The sequence below is a fragment of the Neltuma alba genome, unplaced genomic scaffold, assembly GCF_004799145.2.
Source record: "Neltuma alba isolate B1F8T4 unplaced genomic scaffold, ASM479914v2 tig00012051_pilon, whole genome shotgun sequence".
NCBI classification, from domain to species: Eukaryota; Viridiplantae; Streptophyta; class Magnoliopsida; order Fabales; family Fabaceae; genus Neltuma; species Neltuma alba.
The window spans coordinates 311,182-325,518 of NW_021636615.1; the positions used below are offsets into that span (position 1 = coordinate 311,182).

The following is a 14,337-nucleotide window of genomic DNA, read 5'->3' on the forward strand; positions in this document are numbered from 1 at the left end:
AGAGCAATTATAGCAACAATACTTAGGAAGCAGGAGCAAATCCATAGGCAAATTTTTTTTTTATATAGAAAAAACTCAACAACTCAACAACAATCCTTTCCCCACACTTAAATTTTGCATTGTCCTCAATGCAAAATCCAAGGGCAAGGTAATGATAAGAGAAAAAGAGGATCAATAGGGGAGTAAACAAAAACAAGGTTACTTTTCTACTGGAATAGCTCCCCCTACTTATCCTCTTCAATAATTCAGTTAAGCACAGTTAATCGATGCAAAGTTAAGAGAGAATAAGTGAGGAAAGAGACAACCTTGTGCTTAAAGCGCCTTAGACTCTTAAAAGAGAAATTCTCATCAATAATGAGAAACATGAAATTTAGCAAAAAGGATTGCTCTTGATGATTACACTTTCTTGGTGGTGGCTCAGGGTCAATTGAAAGAGGTCCAAGAGCATATGGTGGAGTTTGGTGTTGAGGAGATCCCTTCTAATTATGTGCCTGCACAGAAAACAAGCTAGCAGCAGTACCAAATCTAACAATATAGAGTTCGAAAGATTTCAAATAAAGTAAAGAATTTTATGATCTAGACTCTTCAAATAGCTACAGCATCCAAGAAAGTCAATGATACTCCTATCAGTAGGAGTCAAACAATCATTTAAAGTTTCAAAACACTTAGGTTCATGTGACGTGGAAACTGAAGAATCTAACTGACAGTTATTGAAGTACAACACATCACTATCACATTCACAAGAGGTGGGAGGTAAAAGGGTGGACGCAGAAGAAGATTCATGCAAATTGTGATCATGCAATAAAATAGTACTATTTACACAACTAGCTAATTTAGGAGGTAAGTCACAAGACAAAATTTGTTGAAAAGACTCATCTACATGCATAATTTTGTCAGTCAAAATTTTAGAGTCTTTCTCAACAACACTAGAAGCTACTAACTCAAAGGAATTATCATGCAATTGGTTCCTAAGGCAATGATCATTCTCACATTTGTCATCAATAATTGCACTCAAACAAGATTTAGCAACCTTAATGTTCTCATACTTGTCAATAACAATACTTCCAACACTATGAAGAGGAACATGGTTGGCATGTAAATCATCACACAAAACAGCATCTTCATCCAAATCACTACCACTAAGAGCAACAGGTTGAGTATTAGCATGTTCAAAAACATGAGGGGATTCATAGACAATTTCTTCATCCACCTCAATATCACTCATATTATCAAAAGCTTCAACAGGAAGAGTAGTTATAGCACAAGAATCAATCTCCTCAAGAAGAGGATCAATATTACCTGATGTAGGGCACAAGTCCTTATAAGTTTGTAGATGCTCTTGCTTCATTTCAGCTTCTTGTATGAGTAAATCTGGGCACTTTGGTTCATCCTTCCCATTATCAGATTCAATTTGAGCTATATCACTCAAGATTTTCTCCAATGCACTCTTACATTCTCCTAACTCTTCCTCTGATTCCTTTGAGAGTCTAGATATCTATGCTTCTTCGAGTAATCCATGGTAGTATGAATTTAAGCGGTCATAAGCTTCTCTTAAAAATTGTATTTGATCCTTCTTAGGAATAGTAAGAAATGGGTTAGGTTCATTGAACTGATGTTCATGAGATTGGGGGAGATAATGGTACTTGGATTGGGACGAGGGTTGGTGGTAGTATTCATATGGAAAAGGAGGTGGTTCGTGGTGGTGTGCATATGGTAGAGATATATGATTAAAGTATGGTTCGTGAGGTTGGAGTGAAGGGTTAGGTGATTGATGTGGAGGATGGTTCATCCAAGAAGGGTCATGGGTAAAGAGGCGATTAGGCATCTGAGACTCTAGCTGAGTTTGGAAGGAGTCTAACTATTATAACAATTCTTCAATCTCTTGAGAGCATGTTGAATTAGAAGGTGTTTCATTCTACGTACTATTTCCTGCAAAAAATTGAGAATGCGAGAGAAGATCATGATTGCTATTAAACCAAGCCATGAAAAACAAAAAACAAATGCAAACTACTAAAAAAATCTAACATAAATGAAAACTAAAAAGGCTCAAGAAATGAATCTCAATCAAGGTTACTTGACATTTAATTACTAGGGAACCAATTTCTTGGCTCCCCTGTAACGGTGCCACTTGAAGTTAACTTCCCTTAATTGTCGCTTTGGGGTTACTCTAAAAATTAACTGAATTAATGTAATATAGTGCACAATCCGGGTCGTATTCACTTTAAGGAGTCAAAAATGAAATTAAATCCTAGTAAATAATTACAAGTAACCTAAACTATAAAAGGAATTTTTGATTTTGAAAAATTGCTAATTAAATGCCTTGAATTAAATTGAAATTAAAATACTTTTTTTGTTTTTATATAAAAATGATTAACATGAATGAAGATTAAAGAAATGAAAATGAGACACACAAATAACAATAATAATAATCAATCCTCCAATTCAACAATATGGGCAATCATCACTCTAAAAGATGTGGGAGTTAAAACAATGAATTAAGAATTATAATTAAGCTTGTAATCCAACAACCGAGCCACCTCGAGTTGCCACAAAATATTTTTCTAAAATCCCAACTTACTAACTGCAACCAGAATAGTAAAATGGGATTAAGGATGCTAAAAACCAATGCTTAATTAGAACTCTTAAATCCAAAATAACAGAATTAAAGCTAGCAAGAGACAATATGATCCAAAATTCCAAGCCACCTCAGAAAATCACAATATATTAACTCCAAAATCAATACAAATGTCATAACCATAACATCATAATTGAAATCAAAGTTATAAACAGCCCAATGTCAAATGCTAAACAATAATTGTAACACCCCGAATTTTCTGACTCAGGATGAGCAGAAAAGAGAGAAATTCATTAAAATTATTTATTTGCCAAATAAAAGGGGAAAATTATGGAATAATGATTTTTAGAGTTTAGAGACATTTTGGAAAAGGTATTTCCCAAAAATGGCTTAAATAATTTTAATAGATAATTTTAAGAGAAAAATGGTTTATTTTCTCTGAAAATTATGGAAAAATACTTAGAGGTTTCTAATTAACTAGAAAATTTTAGGGAAATTATCTTATGATGTAGAGAATTTATTTGAGGCATAAAATCCTTAAAATGGGTTAAGGATTAATTTCTGGATTTAAGGGCTATTTTCGTCCACAATTCAAGAAAAATAGGTAGGAGATTATTTTTGACCCGAACTTTTTATGGACATTATTTCATGGGTCAAAGAAGCTAATGGATAAGGAAAATCCATATAAAACATGGTGGAATAATTTCTGGATTTATCTCATTATTTCAGAATTATAGTGGATGAAATTGAAAGAAAATAGAGTAAAAGGGCAAAATGGACATTTCATTTCTACCCACTCCTACTTCACACGCTTGCCACTTCCTTTACATCATCAGATTATTTTCACCATCTTCATTTCACTTCCGCGACGCTGAGAGAGCACGAGAGAGAGAGAGACCGAGAGAAAACGTGGGAGCAGAGAGAAGGGCGTTGCCAGCGAAGTGGTGATCGGAGGGGAGAAGTTCACATGCAATAGTGTTTTCTGACTGAGGCAAGACTGATTAACACTCTCCTACCCTTTTTTCTTTTGTTTTGCACATCATGGAGGAGATTATGATAGATTAAAATCTAAGTTGTTAAAGAAAGCTATGAACCGAAACAAATAGTGGATGGAAGATGTAGTTGGAAGCTTCAACGAGTGAAATGTAGTGATGCATTTGTTTGTTTCACCCCTGTTCATGGCTGCCGAAACAGAGCTTGTGCATTCTGGTTTATGGGATGCCCATCAGGTTTAGTGAGAGAGAAAGTCTAAGCTAGTGAGAGAAGATGAATATCTGGATGGATTAAGGGTCAGAGACGGTTAAGGGATGTTTAATCGTGTAAATGATTCAATTGCATGTGGATTTCTGTGGCTGGAAGTTTGTTTTTCTGCTCTGTGTTTCTGGGCCGAAACGGGGGATTCCACTCTTGTGTGATTGTAATTTTGATTCTGGCAGAAGAGAAAAGAGTAGAGTATTGTATAATTATATATGCTGTATAAATCTGGAAATTTTAGTCAAGGATGCTGCCGTTCGAAACTCTTAACTGGAAGGAAGAAGTATGATGTTGGGATTTGAACTCTTTGGTTGAGTTTCGAAGCAGGGATTACATGTGTTTGTGTGTGTGTATTCATATTTGTGTGTGAGGTTAATGTAGCTAGAAGGAGCAAGACCATATACACACTCACATCCTGCTGCTATTGTCCGAATTGGAAGCTTAAGAATTGATTTAAGATTGAAGTATTAAGTGTTCTGAAGTGATTAAGTATTGTCAAAGGTTAGTCTTGGGTATGTGTCTGAAATCTTGAAAAATTTCCAGATTTGAAGTAAAAACATTTCACTATTGACTTCGATATTAGTATAGATGTAAAATGATTTTAGAGTTACTGGGGAAGGGTCCTTGTGCAAATGAGAGTGTGGTTTAATGTAAAAGTTGCTGTGTTAGAGGGATATTGGATTTAAGTCAATTGAGATTCTTAGAAGTTATTAAAGAGTGATTATTTAATTGGAATATAATGCCAATGAACGTTTAAAGTGTTTGGCCGAGGAATATGAAAGTAAAGAATCAAGAGTGAAATTATAAACTAAGGAAGAAGTTAGAGAACTATCAAATGAAGATAGAGATGATTAATAGAGACTTAGCTAATGCTTGATAGCTAGAAGATTAAAGATTGGTTTTAGATATCCTAATGTTCTTAAGGTTTGCAAATGGTGAAGAGGAATTATAATTGACTAAAGAAAGTTTATAGAATCAAGTTATTGTTGTTGAAAGGATTAAGAGGATTTGTGAGCTCTCTTAAATATGTATACACGTGTGCTGTCAAGTTAAATAAAGTTAAGCTAGGAATTTGCTTAAGGAAAATCAAGACGTACGTTGCATATATACGTACATATATTTTGGGTATGTGTCTTGACTAAGAATTGAGAAAAAATTGAACAAGCTTAACCTTGAATGTAAGAAGTAAGGATTGAATATATATGCATGTGGAAGGTTGAGTATTAATGGAATTGAAAGTCTGGAAGTTTTTATATGGAAGTAAATCTGAAAGCTATTTTGAAACTTCACTTACAAGAAGGATAGGTTGAATTAATGTGAAAGATTAAAAGTATGTTTGAGGATTCGAAGTTGATAGATTAATAGTGATGGGGTTGGAAAAGATGACCTTCGAATTTACTATACTTTGGGTCTTGTCCGATTTTGGGTGCTAAGCTTGTATATATAGAGTGAGATAATGGCTTAGAAAGTTATTGATTAAGTTTCAAGTGTTGTCCTTCAATCTGGAAAATTAATCTAGATTTAATTGAAAGGTTGTATGGAGTTAAAGAGATTATTAATGGTCAAGTAGTTATGAATGATGAATGAGTATTTTTCCAAACTAAAATAAGTTATGAGTTAATGTAATATATAAAAATAATATTGCTTAATCGAGATGGCTAGTTACTAAGTAAAGTAATACTATGGCTTGAGATAAGGAAGGAAGCGTTGCAAAGAGAATAGTTTAAATAAGAAAAATTGTCCAGGATGACCAACTATTAAGTGAGGGTAGAGATTGAAAGAGATTGGGATTTAAAGAGAGTTATTTAATTTATAAATTATGTTGGATCAAGCATTAACCTACCCTTACTAAAATAATAGGTTTTGATATCTGCAAAAGCCCACCGAAGAAGCTAAGAGAAAGGAAACAAGTAGGGTTTGATTTTGAAGCAGAAGGTTCAGGTAGTAGTTCTTTCCTCCCTTACACTTGTGTATGATTGCTGCATGTCTGTTTGTGCCATATTGCTATTCAAAAAGCATGAGAACATGTAATCCTTAATTCCTTGCATGGATTTTTAGCCGTGATCACGTGTAGCTGATAGACATGGGGCAGTGATTGCCAATTATTTGCGCTTTACTTATTCAGCTTGTCTAACCGACATGGGGCATTGATGCCAATTATATGCGCGGCAGTGATTGCCTATTATTTGCGCATTATTTATTCAGCTTGTCTAACCGACATGGGGCATTGATGCCAATTATATGCGCGGCAGTGATTGCCTATTATTTGCGCATTATTTATTCAGCTTGTCTATCTGTCATAGTGCATAAATGCTTAATTGCATTAGCTTGCAAGGTTTTGTTCCATATGGCTTGTTTTGCATGTTTTATGTGATCTGCACATTTGTTTGATGGAAATTACTACTACGGGGATTCTTCGGAATCTCACCCCCCAATTCATGATGAACAGCGAAGGCTAGTAACTCGAAGGATAAGGAGGATGTTTAAGAAGAAGGTGAGCTGATTGAAGAGTAGAGATACTTGTTATAATTCTGTAAATTGTATAGCAAATGTTTGGACAAGTAACTAGACTTGCTTTATGTAAATATTATTTTGTATCCCGCATAATGAGGAGAGCACTGCCGGGTGCAAGCATGTACTATTAACCAAGATGGTTACTATATTTCCAACATAATAGAGATTGCACAGAATGAAATCATTTTAGGTGATAATAGATTAAGTTGAAAGCAGGGTTGATATTGGATCACTCATCAGTTATCTGAAGCTTTGAAATATTTGGTCAACGGATTCTAATGTTAAAGAAAAAAAAAATCCCTGTCTTTTCCCAGGACGGAAACCTGGCGTTAGTGATTTACAGGCGTTAAAAATGGTCCTATTAGTATATATAAAAGTGAGGTGTTACAATAATCCAGTCACAATAATCCCCAAATATAATCAGATTAAGCAATACAATTATCCCAATAATCAGAGAAACTATCCTAAGACCTAGGAATTGTTAAACAATTATTGAATAAGAAATTAAAGCAACTAAAACTCTCCTTTGATGATTCGAACTCCTGCCATTATTGTTGAATTAGAGGATTTCAGAGCTCTAGCCACGCATAGCCATGAAAAATGCCACAATCAATGCTCTTTTGCGGTTTGCCATGGAAGATATGTGACGGAACAGTGCAAAAGATGATTAAGGATAACACTGTGAGCCTCTGTTTCGCTATTTCACTCCTTCTGGTTCACTGGTTCGTTGACCTCGTGCCGTCGCTGGTTCTGTGGTTGCGCTGAGAAGAAGAAGGGATGAAGACGATGGTGATGAAGGGAGGTTCCACCTCTGCCGTCGCTCAGCGTCTCCGTCTTGTGTTCGTGCTTCGGTCCCCTGTTTTTCCCAGCCGCCGTCCCGCGCGTGTGTGTGTTTCGTTCTCTGCTCGTTCGGCGTGTTTTTCTTCCGGGTCCCCCTGATGATGAATGTAATATTAGATATTAGGGGTGGAGCAAAACGCAGCGTTTTGCTCCCCCCTTTTATTATTTTATTTTATTTTATTTCTTTTTTTTAATTTATTTTTTCTTTTCTTTTCTTTTGATTTTTTTATTTTCAAAATCTTCCAAAAACCTGCAAGCAAAAATTCAAAGATAAGGTAGCATTAATTGTCCTCAAAAAATCAATTAGTCACAATTAAACCAAAATATGACAATTTTGCCCCTATAAAATAATAATTCAAAATAAAACATATTAAATCAATTAATCAATTAATTAAGGTCAAAAGGGATTAATTAAGTTGACAAAACCCATATAAAAGATATCAAATATATATAAAAATAATTGAGTTTGTCAAAAACGTAGAAAGTGATTGTTAGAGAGAGGGGAAAAATAGATCACAGATCCTTTAACCTTTTGCTGCATCAACAGCAACTTGAAGTCTCTCACTCCACTTTAAAACATTTTGGTTTTTATCTGCAAACATAAAGTCGTTGATCAAGAAATGTGCACACGAGCTAGCCAAGATACGCACATGATGATGGTGCATGAGGATTCAGTCTTAAATGTGAGTTTGAAAATCCAATGAGTGAAGTGAATTAAAGAAAGTCAAAGTACATATGACAGATTTTACTATATTTAAGGCAACAACCACAAATACAGTAATTAATGAAAAGTTAGTTGCATAATATTAGACAAACCTGACAATAATCCGCCAAGGTCTCCAAGGTCCATGTATTCATAAATCAAAGCTTTGACGTTGTTTTCATCACTAAACCCAACAAGTGAAACTAAGTTTCTATGATGAATGACTGCTAAGAGTTGTGCTTGCAAGTTAAAAGTGAGCTCTATCATTATTAAATAAGAACATCCTTCTGAAATGAAACTTGAATATATTCACTATTAATTGATTAGAAAAAATTGACTTTGAAAACTATTACTTCAATTTTATTTATTTCTAACCTCTGAATGAAACTCTTTATACCCTTGTCTTGAAGATGGGGAAAGCAACTTCACAGCAATCTGCGCATGATCTTCTGAAGTGCCAAGGTAAATTTTCCCGAACCGTCCTTCTCCAATTGTAGTTTCGAAATTGTTTGTGATACGGAGAACCTCTGAGTAAGGAAAAGCTTGATTCTTTTGTTTTAGAACATTCTTCTTCCGGGATTTCACGGACAAAACTGCAATATTAAATCAAACATCTTGACACTTCGTATATAATAAATGGACCAACATAGATACATCAACAAGTACAATGAAATGATAGCATGCATAAAATCAATACCTGCTTTCATTTTAAATCTCCTGATCACCAAAGATACAAGTACAATGACGATCACTAAAGTCGAAAATGAAGCAGTAAGTGGAATTGCAAACTTGTGTTCTTTGCGTGAATGTGATGGACCAAGACCAGGATTGTTGGCTATACTGGTAAAATAGAGCAGCCTTAGACTTGAATAATATAGGGATAATACTATACTTTTTAATATATTAAAAAAAACTATCCATCGATTATTATGGTGATTGCTTCATGCATGTTGAATAACTGGCAAAAAAATCATTTCACGTAAGTCAAGACAAAATTCTTCTCATATACTCGAACTCCATAAAATCACTTCTAAAAAGTTATTCTAAAGACCTCCTTAGTATTGGATTCTGCTGTCTAGCAAATGAATAATAGGAGCAATGTCTTCTCTAAAGTGCACTGAAATATATGCCCTTAATTTGTCGCTTTGGAGTTACTCCAAAATTAATTGAATTAATGCAATATAGTGCACAATCCGGGTCGTATTCACTTTGAGGAGCCGAAAATAAAATTAAATCATAGTAAATAAATGCAAGTAACCTAAACTATGAAAAAGGATTTTTGATTTGATAATTGCTAATTAAACACCATGAATTAAATTGAAATTAAAATACTTTTTTGTTTTTATATAAAAATGATTAAAATAAATGAAGATTAAAGAAATGAAAATGAAACATACAAATAACAATGATAATAATCAATCCTCCAATTCAACAACGTAGGCAATCCTCACTCCAAAAGATACAGGAATTAAAACAATGAATTTAGAATTATAATTAAGCTTTTAATCCAACAATCGAGCCACCTCGAATTGCCACAAAATATTTTCCTAAAATCTCAACTTACTAACTGCAATCAGAATAGTAAAATGAGATTAAGGATACTAAAAACTAATGTTTAATTAGAACTCTTAAATACAAAACAACAGAATTAAAGCTAGTAAGAGACAATATGATTCAAGATTCTAAGCCATCTCAGAAAATCACAATATATTAACTTAAAATCAATACAAATATCATAACCACAACATTATAATTGAAATTAAAGCTATAAACAGCCCAATGTCAAATGCTAAACAATAATCCAGTTACAATAATCTCCAAATATAATCAGATTAAACAATAAAAATCTTCTAATAATCAGAATAACTATCCTAAGACCTAGGAATTGTTAAACAATTATTAGACAGGAAATTAAAGTAACTAAACTCCCTTTTGATGATCCGAGCTCCTGCCACTATTGTTGAATTAGAGAATTATGAAGCTAGCCACGGTTTGCCATAAAAAATGCCACCTTCAGCAGTCTACCATATCCAGCCATGAAGAATATTGAAGGAGGAGTGAAGAAAACCATCGAGCTTCTCTGGTTCTCGTTCAAGCCGTCGACTCCACTGGTTCGCCGCCACTGTCACAACTATCCTTTATACACCAATATAGTTGTTCTATTTAATCTCGAATCATTAAAAGCCAGGTTTCAATCCTTTGGAAGACAATTATTTTTTTTTTGGTCCCAAATACAAAGTTTGATCCTGTTCAAGGAATGGGATTTTTTGAAAGGTTTTAAACCTTTCAAAATTCACTTTCAAGTAACCTGTCTAGTGGTTCGAGTACCCACTTTATCCTTTTTACAAAAATGGTCAAAACTGTTAAAAACCCATGGTTCATATTCAACCATCGAACCCATTCTTTTTCTATCCACCTTTTGGATCCCATATCAAATCAATTATAGCCAGTAGGATCTAGCCATAAGCTCGTACAATGAGTTACATATATAGATACACATAATTTTAGACAAAATAATAACTATATATCAAAATATTGATCATTTCCTTCAATAGCAGTTACCATGGTTTATCTGCCCTTAGCCACCTCCTTATGGAGGAATATTTACATACCAAAATAGATATACAATATATCTTCTCTTCAAAATAAGATGCATTTTAAGCAAAATATTTATATACACAAAAGATCGCCAGCTTCCTGCACCTTTAAACTCCACCGATCACTACTTCCTTGCCCTTAGGAGTACTTGCTCTTGCTGTATTACATGGAAGAAGGGGTGAGATTCTAAAGAATCTCAGTAGTAACAAATTTCCTTCACGTAATCATACAAGATCACAAACAACATGCTACACAGGCCAAAGAGAACAACACCTTGCATCCAAACATAATCAATGATGCACATACACCATACACCCATATAGCCAATCGCTAGCTATTGCGCCCACATTCCAAAATAAATGGAAACCAGCGCATATTGTCATGACAATTATTATCATGCAAAGGCAACTTACATGTTCTCATGCACAATCAACATAAAGGCACATCCAAGCATGTGGCAATCAATACACAATCACATTAAAGGAAAAGAGTTACTACCTTTTGCTTTTTCTTCTGTATTCCCTTCCCCTTGTCTCCTTCTTGGCTCCTTTCTTAATAGATTTCGGCAAATATTAAATCCTATAAATTATATAGGGAATGGTAGATTAATACACACACACATATATCTATGTAAAGTAGATTATTTATTCCAATTCTTTCAAAAATGAATATGTACCCTGGAATATTTTCAGCATCCTTACTTAATATTTATAATAGTAACAACATTTCACCCATACTTTCTTGAAATTCCAGCTTCATAAACATCATTCTATCCACTACTTTAATGTCCCAAATCTGGATTTTGCCTTCCCAAATCAATATTCAACATTAAAATGCATTAAAGAATGAGTACTCAATTAATTTCAACAACTCTTCCTAATCTATAGAATTTTCCAGAATTATATATATTTAAAGCATTAACTCAATGCTAACCTTTCCTAGCATTTCCACAAAATTTACATCAATTTCTAGCTTCAAAAATTTCAGATTCTCACACGCATAACCAGCCACACATATATATAAATCTATACACAAACTTTTTGACCATCTCCCTTTCCACTAAATCCAACGGGCCCACCTCTCTTACACGACAATTTCACTTTCAACCACAACATATTCATATAGATACACACTTCCAAAATATTCCTTTATGTCTTCACTTTGGGCTTTAATCATCTCCCTTCCTCTCCTACATATCACGCTACATTGAACAACAAATCTGAAAATTTTTCTAGATACCAAGTGTACTTCCAAACCAGTCACCGAAATCTCAGAAAAGAAAGAGTAAACATCATGCCATCGCGCATATATATATATATATATATATATGTACATCACAACATCATCTTCTCTTTCATGAAACCTAACACTCACAACAGAAAAGTAGAACAGGGGCTTGGTTCAAACATTCCAAAAGCAAATCAACAACATATACAACCCCATAACTTACTTGATCAAGCCTTTATCTACACTTTACTACTTTTGTTACATTTAGATACTGATTTTTCCTCCATAACCCAGAATTTTAAACTTCCATTTCCTCTTCTAAAGTTGCAACGGATGAGAGAAAGAAGAGTAGGAGAATGTTCACAAGGCTTACCTTGCTTGATTTCCTCCTTTGAATGAACCGATCGTCTCCTTCAATCACCTCCTCTTCTTCCTCGTTCTTCCCCTAGTCCACCGTCTCTCTCTTTCTCTGTTTCAGTCGTGTAGCAAGGGAAAAATAAGAAGGGAGAAGATGTTAGGGTAGATTAAGTCAGTGAGGGGTGTGGAATGACCATTATACCCTTTGGTCTTCATTTTCCCTTCAATTTGATCCTTCTCTATTTTTCCAGGATAATCAGATAATTCCAGAAATCAAACCTGGAAATTTTATATGAATTTTCTTCTTCTATTAGCTTCTTTAGTATATAAAATAATTATCCTAAAATCTCAGCTCAAAAATTATCCTCTAACTACTTTTCTTGAATATTCCAGGAAAATAGGTCTTAAATTCCTGAAATTAACTTTATAATTATTTAGACCATATTTGAAAGGTCTTAATCTCAATAATTTCTCTAGAAATTTCTCCTTTATCATGCTTTAGTCAAATCCATAAAATTTGGGATATTACAGCCACTCCTCTAGTTCTGTTGTGCCCAAGAGAAGAAGAAGGTGAAGGCGTCGGTGATGATGGACTGGACAGATGGAAGGACCTCTCTATTCGTTCACGCTGAATCTCTCCCTGTCGAGCGCGTCCCCTGGTCCCTCTTTCTTTTTCTCAGTGCTGTCCAGCTCCTCTGAATATGAAGATGATGATGATTAATTGTATATTAGGTTGGGGGAAATGTTGCGTTTTGCTCCCCCTTTTATTATTATATTTTTTTAATTTATTTTTTATCTTTTCTTTATCTTTTTTTCTTTTCTCTTTTTTTGTTAATTTTAATTTTAATTTTTAAATCTTCCAAAAACCTGCAAACAAAATTCAAGGATAAGGTAACATTAGCTGTCCTCAAAAATCAATTAGTCACAATTAAACCAAAATATGACAATTTCCCCCTATAAAATAATAATTTAAAATAAAATATATTAAATCAATTAACGATCAATTAAGGTCAAAAGGGACTAATTAAGTTGACAAAACCCATATAAAAGATATCAAAATATATAAAAATAATTGAGTTTGTCATGCACCAATGTTATGGTTGTCGTTATAGGGTGATGTATTGAATAAAAAGCAATTATAGACTTGTAGACGTGGATACTGGATATATATTACTTGCTAACATAAAAGAGAGTGACTTCCATTTACTTTAGAGAATCGATATGAAAATAATAGCTTTGATATATTGAAGCCTATAAGGCTAATAATAATTTTATGAAGTATCAATAATAATTTTAAACATAAAATAATTAGTTTTAAATTTTTAAAATAATTATCATTATTTTCGGGTGCAATGCAAAGATAGGAGAGGGAGCGAGGCTTTCCATAATAGAATAATTTTATGTTCAAAGCATGACGGTGAAAAAGTAAAGTAAAAAATAAGCTTCGTAGGAAGAAATAAAATCCAGGTAAGATTTAGGTTCATCGTGGTGTGCTAGCATATAGGTGATGTCATAATTGTAAACCCAACTTAAGGGGACCATAAGCAAAATAGAATTTGATAATGGAGAAATATGTAAACCTCAGCTCCAAACTAGCCTTTTCCATCAAAGCCTTTGGAATTGGACCCGTGAGATTATTTCCCGTAACATTACTGTAAGATGGAAAAGAACAAAAGAGAATGGGAAGTTTAAGATTATTTGGCTTCACAATCCGAGAATGAAAGCTGTAATGCAATAATATTAGATAGGCGCTGCCTTACAGGAATTTCAAATTAGGAAGAGATGCAAGAAATTCTGGTAATGATCCAGTCAGTTCATTGTTTGACAAATCCCTGTGAACAAAACGTAAATGTTATTCATAATATTGAACAACCTCATTAATTGATACTATTTGAATGTTTAGAATCTATCCAATGAAACAACTTACAAGGACTCCAATTTTTCCAAACTAGCAAATAATGGAGCTATTACTCCAGTGAGTTAGCTTGAGCTCAGGTTCCTACAATAATTTATATATAATTCACAATTTTGTCACAGTAGCTAAGAAACTAAAGGAGAGGCAATCAACAACTCATACCACTTTTATCTTTATTTTTTATCACTTGTAGGTGTAATATCCCAAATTTTATGGATCTGACTAAAGCATGATAAAAGAGAAATTTCTAGAGAAATTATTGAGATTAAGACCTTTCAAATATGGGCTAAATAATTATAAAGTTAATTTCAGGAATTTAAGACCTATTTTCTTGGAATATTCAAGAAAAATAGT

General features: G+C 33.7%; 1 long non-coding RNA gene across 1 annotated transcript; it reads right to left on the reverse strand.

The window, feature by feature from the left end:
* Positions 1 to 10,650: 10,650 nt before the first annotated feature.
* LOC114721658 (uncharacterized) lies at positions 10,651 to 12,160 on the reverse strand. Its single transcript, XR_003738106.1, has 2 exons — positions 12,085 to 12,160; positions 10,651 to 11,063 (listed from the first exon to the last, which is right to left on the reverse strand). It is a non-coding gene; the product is annotated as an uncharacterized LOC114721658 (long non-coding RNA).
* Between the last annotated feature and the right edge of the window lie 2,177 nt (positions 12,161 to 14,337).